Below are 12,284 nucleotides of genomic sequence, written 5' to 3' on the forward strand. Positions count from 1 at the left end.
TGATTGTGTCTGTGTGACACTTGGGCAGAACCTTTGAAAGCCCAGACACAACGAACCACATTTCCTTCCCACTGCTGTGATAATGATCGCTTCTCACTGCTCTGAGGTATATACTAAAATAAAGCCTCCATTATACTGTGTTTCTATGTGACTGAGGAGCGGAGCTCGCTGGACAACTTGCATGGGACAAGTGACATGAGATTTAGGGGTTGTTTCTTATCACAGCATAACCTAATTTGTCCTGACTAATATACTACCTTATGAAGATTGTGAGGATTAAGTGAGATAACATATATCAAGTGCTTGACACATGGTTAACACTCAATATATTAGTAATTATCATTCTTCCTCAAATTCATGTAGTAATCTCTTAACTACTGGTCCCTGACCCTTTCCCATTTAGTCCATCAATACGATCTTCCTAAAATGCTAATCTGATCATTTCATTTCCTTATTTAAAGTTCTTCAGCTTCTCCTAACCTTGATAAATCCTAAGTTTCCTAGCAGGGGTCAAGACCTTCCATGGCTTGGACCTTGGCTTGCCTTTCTAGCCTCATTTCCCAATAATCTCCCAAAGGTTTCCTAGGACCCAGCCACATTAAGCAACCATTGTTGCCTATTCTTATGATGTTCTTTCTTAAATTCATATCATCCCAAATGCTCTTCCCTCTGCCTTCCTTCCCTTACCCACAAGGAAAATTGCTTATCATCCTTGAAGACAGCTCAAAGACCGCCTCTTCTGAATCTACCCTGATATATTCAGTAAGAGTTAGTTACAATCCTCTTTTGTGCACTAATTGTTTTTTTGCTTGTCTATTTTTATTACACATTGACCCTCAATGGCAAAGTTTGTGTCCTCTTCATCTTTTTAGCCCCAGTGCCTAGCACTGTGCCTAGCATGGGCCAAATATGTGCTTAATGCTTTATTATTGAAATAATAAATAAATGAATATTTATTAAAATTTTGTTTCTCATACAATTTATTCATAAAGACACATCAAGGTGGGCAAAGTTTCCACTTTTTTTCTTAGACATGATAGAACCTAAAGATAGAAAAGATTTTCAAAATAAAAGTGCAGACTAAGTAACTTGTAACTTAATATTTTTTTTATTTTGAAGATTCCAGTACTGATCCCAAAATTCAATACTATGGTTGTCGCATGAATGGTAGTATAATATAATAAGTAGAGGTAATAGTTGTTACATAAAAAGCTTATTTTTTGTCATTTTTGGCTACCTGAGGTCCTTTATATGATGATATTTTTGATGTAACAAGAAAAGAACCATCAGTAGATAAAATACCTCAAGCATATATTTCTAATTTGACTTCTCTGGCTGCATTTTTTTTTTTTTAATACGAATTGTGGTTTTAGTAGGTTTGAATATCTATAGTCACTTTTCTAGAAGGATTGCTGCCCTTTCTATGGCAGATTTTTCCTATTCCTTTAATTTGTAACTTTCTTAGGAGCTCTTTATTGTCTCTCTTGATAAGAATGATAGCCTTTTTCTGTTGAGTTTTTACAACCTTTTACCTCTACTACCACCATAAAATTCATAACCATTACAAAGGCTGAGGTTGAGATAAGGAGGGCATGCAATAATTAATAAGTAAGGAACCTTGAAATCTAGGCATAAATCGACCTGCATTCATCTGTGTAGAGTAGGGTACAGAGGCCCAGAGTGTCTCGGAGAAGGTATGGTGTTCACAGGGGAAACTGTCTGTGCAGGTTAGGTCTTCAGAAAACAAGAAAACATAGCTAATCAAGAGACAAGTGTAGCTGATACAGCCACTATGGAAAACAGTCTGGAGATTTCTCAAAAAATTAAAAATGGATATACTTTTGACCCAGCAATTGCACTTCTGGGTATTTATCCAAAGAAAACCAAAACAATAATTCGTACAGATCTATATATCCCAATATTCATGGCAGCACAATTTACAATAACGAAGCTATGGAAGCAACCTAAATGCCCATCAACAGACAATTGGATAAAGAAATTATGGTTCATATATACAATAGAATTTTACTCAGCCATTAAAAAAAAAAGAAATCCTACCATTTGTAATGGCATGGCTGGTCATAGCAGTTATTATGCTGAGTGAAATAAGTCAGACAGAGAAAGATAAATACCATATGATTTTGCTTACATGCAGAATCTAAGGAACAAAAAGAACAAACTAATCAAAAGAGACAAGTATAGTTTCCAGTTAAGGAAAGGCATTACTCAGGACTTTAAAACTTCTGAGAAGAAAATGGGACACCAACAATGTGCGCTTGTCCTTAGACCTGGGAGTTGGAGGTGATTGCTTTTGGCAGAGGGAAGGGAAAGAGAAGCGCAAAAACTCAATCTGGGAAGGCAAAAGGACACCTCCAAAAATACTTATCTCCTCACATACACCAAGGACAGAGGTATGTGTTTGTTTGTTTGTTTGATTATTTGTTTTTTGACACCTCTTTCCAAAGACAAAAATGGTGTTAGTCATAGTAGTTTCAAAAAGGAAATTTAAAATTCCACAATAGAGTTTGAGCAATAGCACAGCCATGTTGACTCTGGTTGGAAAAACATATTATGTGATGTGCTACATGCACCAACATTTTAGGTTTAAATAAGTCTGTTGAATTATCAAGGAGACCAATCCAGTGTTTAGCATATTGCATCTGTTGGAAAACATGCTCTCAATTGAAAATGAGTTTGGAGTACAGGCTGTTTTTCAAATGTGGCCGCTTGTATCCCAGTAGCCACCTCCTTGGAGTGCATATTACCTGGCTAACCACACAGTGGAGAGGGACTAACAAATCAAACATTTAATGGTCACTGAACAGAAATGTCCATTTTTATTTTTATAAAGGAACTAACTGAATAGATATAAGAAACCAACTGAAGAAGATAATTTTCAAGGTCATTTCTTTCTTAGATTGGGTCTGAAACACTGACTATATGGCTTATTTATTGTTAGCACTAAAATATACTTTAAAGAGAGGCCACATCAGATCACATAGCAAAATAAAGTTTTATTAACAAAGTGTTCCCAACATCGATCAATTCAGATTGAGACTATAATTGTTGGTCTTCCATTTTTCAAACTTGTTTCAGATAATAGACCAGGGGATCTGATTACTCTTTGTTATTTTATTTTATTTTCCCCTCTTTAATTCCCTCCTCCCATTTCCACCCCTGATCTATGAATGTTGCCGTTTCCCTTTTTAAGAACTGCATCTCTGAAGGCGGGGAGTCTCCCCCCACGCACATTCGGAGCGTGCACCAGGGACCTGCCGCACTGGGGATATGGTCCATGCTCGACCTAGAGCACAAACCCAGGACCTTCTGCGTGTAAAGCAGACATGCTAACCACTACATTATGGAGCCACCCTCACTCTTTGTTATTTTAGATGAACATGAATGAACAGAAATAGAAATGAGGGACTGTAGAATTATTTGCTGGTATGAAGTTTAGACATGTCCTCTTCCTGTGTTAGGCACTGTTGCATCTGTTTGCTCTGTGGTATCTTGGAAAGCAAGTCAAGTATTACTCTGACCAAGGCGTATATTTCTCCAGCTGAGTGTCTTTGTATTTTCAGGTTAAAATCTAAGTAACTTTTTTCCAATTTTAGAATGAGATGAAAGACCATTTTTATTCTGAGTAATATTATCTGAGAATAGCACTTTTCCCAAAAAGTCAAAGAATTCTCTAATTGTTTCAAAATTTTTGAAAGACCAAAGGCTGAAACTGGTAGATTTAAGCTTGGGATTCAGGAGTTGTCTATGACAGAGAACTAAGCCAAGTCCATTTTTTTTTTTCCAAGAAAGACCTGAGTTAAATGTAGTCCATCTTCATGATACACTTGAAAAGCATTATGCTTTAAGAGCATGTCATTGTGAGGAAGGAGTCAGCAAATTGGTAAGATTGAGGATTAACAGCTATACGGGACAGTTTCTATGGACGGTTAGTAATGCTTCTGAACTCAGTATTTGTTTCTCTGACTCATGTAGGTCAAGCAGAGGGCAATGTTTGGTAAGGGTAGTGGCAGGGCCGCGGTATACAGCTTTTAATATTCTGAAATTATTATTGATTTTATATACTTTTAATGATAATGTCTAATTTATATTAAAATTTCAAATAATCTAAAAGCAGGAAGTAAGATTTTTATGTTGATTAAACAGATGCATTGGTTAAAACGTACCACTTGTTGCATGAGGACCATTGGGGTCCCTCATGTAGACTACTTTTTTGCAAAGACTGTAGGATTGGCCTTTTAAATAGATTGATCATGAGTTGCAATATTTATAATCATTTAAAACTACAATCTCAAGAGAAATGATAAAATAAAAATCTTCCTATCTAACCACTAGTGACTTTTAATTTTTACTTTACAGGGATTTCCACTTTTGCTTCAAAGTATTCACTTTCGTTAGTAGCAAAAGAGACAAAAGCCAACATCCCAAGTAGTCCTTTTCTATAGAAGGCAAATTCTCTCTACCTTAAAAGGATAGGCTACTTCTACCACCGCACACTGAACTGTGTCCAAAAAGAAAAGTGAGCTCTCAGAACACATAGACCCTCATAAGAAGCACTGAACTGGAGCACAGACCCTTTCAAGTACATTGCACAGCCCCACCATGACTTATCTGAATCCTCCACTCAAAACTTACTCTGTGTGGTAAGATCAGATTGAGACTGTAAAATTGTTACAAGTGTACTTGAAGCATCTCCACCCAAGACATCCACTGAGCCAGCAGCTGGTCTGGTTAGATTACCAGACTTTGAGCAGGTACCAGTGACTTCCTACCTTAAATGTATGCTCATTAACCTTTTCACTGTCATTACTCACAAAGAGGACCATTACATTGTCAGAAAGTTTCTAGAGCAATGGTTTCCAACCTTCTTTATTGGAATCTCCTTATTAACACCACACATTTTTACTTTATTTAGGCTTTTAGCATTTATTGAATGAGAAAACTAAATAATGGTAAAAAGTTACTGTCAACCTAAAATTGAGAATTAAATTGTAAATTATTAATCAATGATATCTACAGACATCATTTTAAAACAATACTTATGTATGAAACATAGTCACTCTACAGGCAAAACTTGAAGCCTGTATTTCTTAAGTCTCTTTTGGCTGCAAGTAGTAGAAACCAGCTCTGGTCAGAAGAGATTAAAAGGCTCCAAGGAAGAGTTGAACACCAGAACTTGGAAAGGGCAGGGTCACAATCAGTGGCAGTTCATGGCTACCGTCCAGGGCATGGATATCACCAGTCCAGATTCCCTGGACTCAGAAACTTATTGACCCAGCTTAGGTCAGTTATCCACTCCTAGACCAGCTCTGGCCAGGGAGGCAGGACATAGAGTACAGACATTGTTGCTTGGGATCACCCCTGGCTATCTACTGGGGTCAACAATTGGCATTTCACTTTTTAGAATTTTTCTTTCTTCTTGAACAAGTCCTTTTGAAAGTCTCTGAGTAGAGACTCAGAGCTATCTTTTTCTGGGGACTCTCTGAACACAGGTATTCCCAAAGTCTAGGATTCTGTATCTTTCTGTCACACTTATTTCTCATGGTCCCATTTGGCTTTGGCAGAAAAAATTAAGGACAGAATAGTATTTCCCCTGTTCCATCATCTTCCAAGAGATGAAAATGCCAGGGGCCAAAGTAATTTATCAGTTGCTCTTCTTCAAAAAAAATTAGATTTTAGGCACATATCAGGAAAGTGCACATATTTGTCTAGCCACTGTTCATCTATAATTCCTATATAGGAGGGACTTAGTGATGATAATTTGATTGAAAGGGGAAGGTAGGAGATTCATTCTTGAGCCACCATTTTTATAACAAGTCCAAATTCCCCCCTAATATTTTATGTGTAGTGGATACCATAGGTCGCTGCCCAGGTTCCCTTTTCCTGTTGGTGTGCTCATCCCAGATCTGCTGAGTGTTGGCTGGAAATGACTCATTGCTGCCCCTTCTCTGGAAACTGCTTTCAATTGAATAAGAGTCAGCACACCCAAAAGGTTACAACCTCCTATGAGGAGGAGCTCTTCAGGCTCAAAAACTCATTCAGACTGTACAGTTTTTCCTGAATGTTACACTCTATTAGTTGGTTAGAGCTGCTGTAACAAAATACTGTAGTCTGGGTTGCTTAAACAACAGAAGTTTTTTCCTCACAGTTCCAGAGGCTGGATGTCCAAGATCAAGGTGCCAACAGGGTTGGCTTTTCACAAGGCCTCTCTCACCAGCTTGCAGATGGCCTCCTTCTATGTCTTCACATGGCCTTTTCTCTGTGTGTGTGTGTGCCTGATGTCTCCTCTTTCTTTTAAGAACATCGGTTATATTGGATTAGCGCCCTACCCTTATGACCTCATTTAAACTTAAATACTTATTTAAAGGTTCTAACTCCAAATATAGTCACATTGGGGTTAGAGCTTTAACATATGAATTTTGAGGGGACACAATTTAGTCTATAAGGGACACTATACCTGTTTTTTTCTCTGTAGGATTTACAAACTGCCCTTGCTCAAAAGCACAAGAATTTCATCAGGCTGAGCACCTTGTAAAGTAGGTTGGACTATACAGTTTTGATAACTCATTAGCTCAAACACCAAATAATCACTGTCCCAGGAACACCTACTGGCAGATTTAAATATTGCTACTTCGCTAGCTGCCCATTTTAAAGTTCCAATCAACAAGGTGTCCCATAATTAGCAGCACATCAAGGCTGTTATATGGAATATATATATATATATAAAACCAAATGGAGATAATTCATTCACTTGGGTTTTTTGTTTGTTTGTTTGTTTTTGTTTTTTTGGCATCCAAATTAGGAAAAAGCAAGCGGACATTGTATGCATGGTTGACTTTAAACAAATTCTTCACCCAGTGACATAATATCAGTTCTCATAGGTTAGATGCCACCATCATGGGAAAAAAGGAGGGAGGAAGGGAGAGTTACATGTTATTTAATGAAGATTGAAATTTGAACAAAATTTTATCTGGAAGTTTATCAGACTTCCAACCAACCTGGACTAAGGTTTAAAACAAATATATGAACTTTCAGTTTGAAGATAAATTTTCCAAAAACTAAGTCCTTACCAGACAAGGCTGAGGTACAAAAAGATCTAAACTATAGGTATATATAATTCCAATATGTATGATATATAGCTCAAACTTTATTACTTAAAAAAAGTAGATTTTCATCTGGATTTGCAGTTTCCCTCCTCTCTAATGTGCCCAAATAAACAGGATTGTTCATATTCTGGTACATAAAATCACTTTTATAGTATTGCATGCTGTCAACTATCATATGAATAATATCATAAAGTATGATATTACCAGGAATGTGTAGTTTTAAGTATTAATCCAAGAAAGAACACCTCTTTCACTAGCTAAGTGCAATGGCAGCCACTGGGCCCTCCAGGCCCAGGTACATGCTCCTTCTCAGCAAGGAGCATCAGTCTCACACATAACAAAGCGTCGTTCACCGATACATGTTCCTTGACTCCAGCATTTCCCAACTGGCTCTGCACACGTTTGGCAATGCTCAGGCAATTTGGCATTTTGGCTGTTCTCCTTTCTGAACTCAGAGAGCTCTGTTGTATTTGCTGTGAGCCATCTTCAGATTAAAAGGGTTCAAAGTCTACATTCAGAAATGGCAAGTGCTACACCATTTACATGTCCCAATGCCATGTGAACCTTAGAGGATCCGCATTAAGCAGCCAAAGCAGAAGGTATATTGTTTGAATGTGGAAGATCTTTTGTGGTCATAGCTAAATCTTTGTCCTCATGAAGTCTTTGTAATCTTATATTGACAGCTAACCTCTTACCATAGAGAATGGGACAAAAGCCAGATTTAGTTAGCCTTTGCCTTAAAGGATCCTGGTTTGCAGCAGTACATTCATTTGCACTATCATGACACAGTCCCATTTGTTTATTTTTTCTTTTGTTTTCCTTGTCCAAAGAGATACATCTGAAGACTATAATGTTATCATCAGTGTTAAAAACATATCTGTGAAAGTGATCTATATGATATATTATCATATAAATAGTCTTAAGAAACTAGTATCAATGACTGCTTCTAGCAGCTCAGTATCTGGATGCCTGGAGTTGGAAAAAAACTTACTTTTACTGTTGATCTTTTTGTACCCTTTTAAATTTTGTAGGATATGCAAATTTTGCTCATTCAAACTAACTAACTAAATAAATAACACATAATTTGAAAAATCCATATCACTGTCTTATAAAAGAGTAGGCTAGGCCACGGAAGAATGGAGAAGCCTTAAGTGACTCATTTTTTGCTACTTCTTAGCAGCTCTGATGAAAGTGGTGATGGAGAAAATTTATTTGCATAACAGACACATATAGTACTTCTCTGTACCAGGCCTTGTTGTAAGCATTTCATAAACATTTAATTAAATCCTCATAAAAACCCTGTGAAGTAAATGCTCTACAGATGAAAAAACTAAACACAGAGAGATTAAATAACTTGCCCAAGACCACACAGAAAGAAACTGTCAGAGACAGGACTTGAACCCTAGCAGCGTGGCTCTAGAATTTATACTTTTTATGGATGCTGTGTTGTGTATCATAATGTCATGGACTTTGGGCCCTTTTATTCTGAAGATGGTTCTATTGGATGTCATGAATGTAAAAACTATGGCCTTAATCATCTTTAATATAGTCAACCAAAAGAGTCATATTCTAAAATTAATTCAGAGCCCCACTCCACTCCTTTTTTATTTTTTCTGGGCCTTCATAAGGCCCAGAAAGGCCATTCCTTCCCCCATTCGAATGGACTTGAGTCAATTTTCAGAATTCTTTTGCTGTCTATACAATAAAAGCCTGAGCTCAAAGTCCTATGTTGATGAAATTCACCAAGGTATATGAGAAGGAAGAAGAGGCAGTTTCGCCAAAATGATTTGATAAGGGAGAGAGAAGAAATGTACTTAAGAGAAAAAGGAGAAATTCAATCTCTGTCTTGTTAAGTTAGATCAAATAGAACTTTCAAATCAAGTCATCACATCAATGCTCCAATTAAAAGAGAGAACATTTATTATGTGCAAAATACTATTTTAGCATTTATAAACATGAGAAAGATAATAATATTTACCATAGATACTTCGGAGTCCTGTTTTATATTTGATTTACTGAGTAGCTCCAATATTTATCTGCTCCCTGCACCAAAGGAGTCCCTTAAGTGTAACAGTGGGTAAAATGATTTTCTACTATTTTACACATATATATTATTCCTAATTTTCAAGGAAGTTCTCTGAGGAAGGCACTTGTTAAAGGCAAAGTTTTTAAGAAGGTTCCCAAAGAAGTCCTGCCCTAATCCCTGGAACCAGTGAATATAATGAGATTTCACTCTGGTGATTATACTATGTTATATGACAGAGTTGACCTTAAGAAGGGGAGGTCATCCGGGTGGGCCTGATCTAAATACATGAGCCCTGAAAAGCAGATATCCCTAAAATGGCTGAAGGCAGAGGTCAGAGACAACTGTGAGAAGGATTTGATGTACAGATCCTGCTTTGAAGTTGGAGAGTAACACAGAAAAGGAATGTGGGCAGCTTTAAAGAGCTAAGAGGCCCTTGGCTGACAGCCAGCAAAGAAACACCTGAAAGGAACTGAATTCTGCTAAGAATAGGAATAGGTTTAGAAGAAGACCCTGAGCTCTAGGTGAGAACACAGCTGACCGATACCTTGATTTCAGCCTTGCAAGATTCTGAACAGAGAACTCAGTTATGCCATCTGGGGCTTCTGACCTACAGAACTGTGCGATAATAAATGACTTTTTCCAGTCCTCTAGATGTGTTACACAGCAGAAGAAAAACGATCAAAGGGTTAATATCCTCCTTTTACAAGTGAGGAAACTGATGCTCAAAAAAGTTAAATAAATTGGTTAAAACTATCTCATGAAGATGGCGAGGGCAGGATTTGACTTAGTCCTGACATCAGAGCCAGTTCACCCATTTTCCTCACTGCCACACCACCTATGACAAGGGAGCAGACAGACCTGCCCACATCACCGCTAAGTAATGTTTCGACCAACCAGGAGCCACAGGGTAAAAAGAAGGAAAGGATGACTCAGATTCTTATTTATTTTTAGAAACCAAGCTGAAACTATTGGCTGACTAATAGCTCAGATTTCTGTAGTAATCTTGATCTGTGAGAGTGGCCTCTACTATCTGCTCTGTTTAAATGTATTAGTTGGTCTCCCTTTTTGGCTAGGAGCACTAGGTGACTGATTTCCAAACAAATGAAGCTGAATGAATTTAGACAGATTAACATTCTAACAGCAAGAGGCAGTTAGGGGAAGAAAACACAAATCCTGTGGTACTTGTTAATATACTGAAACATCTACAAATACAGTCAATAAAACCTTTCTTTCCAAGGCCTGGTTTTATAAATATTAGCCTTATAAAGACACATCAGTTTTAAAAGGAGGAGTTTTGAGGAGCAATTACCATCAGAATCTGGCCCCAGCTCCATATGTGACCTTTCCTTCCTCTTTCTGGTTTACCCCATTCCAATCATAGGGCCTAGGGCAGTCCTTAGATTGTGCCAAACTCTATGCTGCCTCAGGGCCTTTTCACATCTGCTCCACCTGGCCTGGAACATTCTTCCTCGAGTTCCTGCCCTTAATTCACTCAGATCACTGCTCAAGGGACATTCTTACCAGAGGACACTTTGACCATCTTATTTCAAGCAGCTTACTGCTAGTCACTCTCTTTGACTTACCCTGCTTTATTCTTCTTACTAGCACTTTGACAACCTTATACAGTTTACAGATAAAAAATATATATATATTTATTTGTTTGCTTGGTTGTTTGCTATCATTGGTCTCCCACACTAGAATATAAGCTCTAGAAAGGTGAAGAGGTTGTGTTTGTTTTATTCTTTGCTATATCCTTAGTGTTCAGAACAAATTCACAACATATAGCAGAAACTCAAATGTTTATTGATTGCATTAATGAATCAGGAACAAAAGCAATGCATTGGTTTAAATAATTTGCCACTCCTGAAGTATCCCTGCATCCAATTTTTACCCTCTTTTTTTAATAGCATTTGTTAACCTGTTCAATATGGAAAAGGTACTTGATTGAGTGGTTGAACAAAGTACAGAATAAAACATATTAACACTAGAGTCAGTGTGATATAACAATGAAGTCTGTCCTTGCCTTTCAATAGTTATGTGATGTTAGAAAAGTAATTTATTTCTCCTGTTTCCAGATGCCTTATCTTTTAAATGGGGATAGAGTCTTATTTGAAAGGCTAAAGCAAATGAAGTCTGGAGTTTTTTTCCTACACTAAGATCCTTTGAAATTAGAATTCAGTTGGTAGGTAATCAGAAAATATTGTTTTTACCCCTGCCTATAAAAAATGTAAACTGAATGTGTAGCTTTAACCACTCTAGGCCCCCAGAGAAACCAAAATTCCTTTGAGGTCAGGTCTCAGTTGCCAGGTGGGGGATAGGGGTGGGGGGTAGGCCAGATGTTCTGGTGTTTGCAGGGTTTTCACAAGACCTCGATCTCTGTTCTTAAAGGGTCTGGGCTACCTGTTTGGTGGGAGTGAGGCTCAAGACTAAAATGTTGGTTCAAAAAATATTTTCTGAGCACTTGCTATGTGCTATGTTCTGGGGGATACTACAATAAACACTACAGACAAGGTTCCTGCCCTCTTACATTCTAATGGTAGGAAACAAACATAAATAGGTAAAAGGAAAATGAATCAAGACTAATGATAACTCCTACAGGGAAATAGATGAATATTATAATAAAAATATCAGAAAAGAACTATTGAGTTAACTTGAATCAGGGAAAGCTTTTTTGGAGCATTTAAGCTGAACTTTAATGAATGAGAAAAATCCAATAATGAGACAGCATTTTAGGCCAAGGGAAAGGCCAGCACAATCATCAAGGCATTGAGAATGGAAAGGGTCAGGATGTTATAGGACCTGACAAAGGCCATTGTGGAAGGAGTGTAGTAATTGAAGGGACAGTGGTATGAGATGAGTGTCAGGCTAGAGCCCTTTGTGTGAGTGAGGCCGTACAGGCCATGGTTAGGATGCTCAGCTGTCTGTGTTCACACAGAGCTGAGTAGTTTCCTGGGATGTGGGACTTATAGTGCTGAAATCAGGAAAGTCCTGGGCAAGACATGATGAGCTAGTCAATCTAGCCATGGTAGAAGTTGTACTTACTCTGTCTTTAATAGGCCATCACTAAAGGGTTTTCAGTAGGGAAATTATATGTTTTGATTGGTTTTCAAAGGTAGCTCTTGGCTTTGTGTGGC

The sequence above is a fragment of the Rousettus aegyptiacus genome, unplaced genomic scaffold (assembly GCF_014176215.1).
Source record: "Rousettus aegyptiacus isolate mRouAeg1 unplaced genomic scaffold, mRouAeg1.p scaffold_m13_p_10, whole genome shotgun sequence".
NCBI classification, from domain to species: Eukaryota; Metazoa; Chordata; class Mammalia; order Chiroptera; family Pteropodidae; genus Rousettus; species Rousettus aegyptiacus.